Genomic DNA, 2,360 nt, shown 5'->3' on the forward strand with positions numbered 1-2,360 from the left:
GCAGGGAGAGGAAGTATTTGAGAACCCTCTGTACATTCTTGCTCTAATTTCCTAAAACTACTCTAAAGAATAAAGTGTATTAAAAAAAATACATAAACGATTATGCACTTCAAGATGGCAACAGTAGAGCAACAACAAAAACAATCATACTACTAAAGTTTTCTTTCACCAAGTTTTAAAAATATCCTATGTACATGAAGAAAAAATAAAGGTAGGCTCTGAACCAAAGAACCTGTCATCAACCCTGGGCCTTCTAAGTTCCAGGAAGTTTATAAGTGGTAAGAAAGCTTCAGAAATGTTTAATAAGAGAATTATAAGGACTGGCTTTCATGGCTATCACATCCATGAGAGTACAGCTGATGGTCACATGTAAAATCCAGTATTTGATAAATCACAAATCCTAGTAGGGCATGGGATCTTAGGATGTGTAGAACAGAGTGAATCCCTTAACCACCTTTTTTCGGGAGAAAGTACTATAGACATTTAAATACTTAATAAATAATGAAAATCAGTTAACACTATCTATAGAAATATTGATATTTAAAGAATACTATTAACAATGTCCTTCTTTCTTTGCAAAATGTTAATAAACCAAATCAGAAAATAGAATTAAATGCTATCCACTAGAACTTTCTATGACAATGGAAGTGTTCTTTATCTATGCTATTCAATTCAGCAACCTCTAGCCACATATGACCGATGAGCACTTGAGAGACTAGCATAACTGAGAAACTTTAGATTTTAATTTTAATTAATTCAAATACCCACATGTGGCTACCGTAGTAGTACAGCTCTAAACGCTAAAAGTTAATAGCAGTCTGAAAAACTCCAGCACTACCAACTCTCAACCCTCTGCAGCCAGTCCATAAAATGTTTTGTCCTGCTCTCTCTCAACCATTTTGAACCATTTATCACTCACTCTTACATTCTAGTCCAAGTCCTATCTCAGCACGTGTTTATAACAGCCTCACCGTGTCTTCCCACATCCATTCAGGTGCCTTCTGCTGCAGGACCCCTTACCAAACATTTCTCCACTCCAGCCCAAGCCAGAGAACTTTCCACAAATCAAAACTTGACCACGTTACTACTCCCAATTTAAAACTCTTCTGGGATTTGTACTCACTTATCTCAGAACAGACACCAAATCCCAAATCTAGTGAGCCTCTAGCCTCATTGTCCATGCTTGCCAATCCCCATCCCCACCCCATCCCTGCCAATATGCACTCTGCTCTTTTAGCCACTCCTGGCCCTTTCTCAAATCTTACTTCAGAGCCTTACACTTACGGCCCAACCCACCCTTCCTGGTCAACTCATCTCTCAGAAGCTATCCTTGTTATGCTGAACACCTCTTTCGGGTTCCTTCTGATAATTATACATGTAACTGCCTTTTTATAATTTGTTACATTAATAGCAACATATTTAGAGTATTATTTACTACAAGTTTCCTAATAACATTGTATCTATTAATTTGGTAGTCCTCACAACCCTAGGGGGAAAGTTACCACTATTATCCTTATGTTGTAGCTAAGGAAACAGAAATATGAAGTAATTCATCCAAGATCACTGGTAAGTGATAAAATGGGGATTAAACCCTATCAGACTATCAGCAGAAGAACCATCACTCTTAACCTCTACATCACTTCTGGTTTGACATTTATTAATATAATGTTCTAATTAATGTCCATCTTCCCAAACCACATATAAACGCCACGAGGAGTTATATTCTAAGAATTTATCACACAGGTTTACAATCATCTTGTACACCTGAATGTACAGGGGTCCTCAATACACCTTGCTACAATAGCTAAAAGGTGGGTAACAATCCAAATGCCTATCAGTAGGATGCAGCCATGCTAATTAAAACCAAACCAACCAATCTCTTACAATACCTCCCCCCCGCCCCCCCGCCATGTCAAATCCCTGATAAGAATTACAGGCTATCTTCTGGCAGTTCCACGAATTTCAACCCCAACTCTAACCATCATGTTGCAAAGTTCTGCCACTTCATGTGACAGCAAAGAAAAAGTAACATTATCAACACTTTGGATTAGTGTATAATTTTGCTAGTCCCCACAGCTACTTAAAAAAAAAATATCCAGGTTTGACTGAAGGTTAATTAGCAGCAACCACTTTACCAACACAATGACAACTGCTATCAATACCTCTTCCCTGTGGGAGATCAAACTAACAACTAGTCACAGCTCTGCTCTTCCTGCTGTCACTCAAGAAATTGGAAATAGGAAAAGAATTTGGAAATACCTCAAAGAGCTAAAAATAGAAATACCATTCGATCCATCAATAGCACTATTAGGCATCTACCCAAACGAGCAAAAAACATTCTATGATAAAGACATCTGCAC

The 2,360-nt window shown here is 37.9% G+C and overlaps 1 protein-coding gene across 1 annotated transcript in view; it reads right to left on the reverse strand.

Moving 5' to 3' along the window:
* The window catches only part of HSPA9 (heat shock 70kDa protein 9 (mortalin)), a 52,290-nt gene that overhangs the window by 13,171 nt on the left and 36,759 nt on the right, over positions 1-2,360 (reverse strand). The gene's annotated exons all lie outside the window — the stretch shown is intronic.

The sequence above is a fragment of the Propithecus coquereli genome, unplaced genomic scaffold (genome assembly GCF_000956105.1).
Source record: "Propithecus coquereli isolate 6110/MARCELLA unplaced genomic scaffold, Pcoq_1.0 Scaffold242, whole genome shotgun sequence".
Taxonomy (NCBI): Eukaryota; Metazoa; Chordata; class Mammalia; order Primates; family Indriidae; genus Propithecus; species Propithecus coquereli.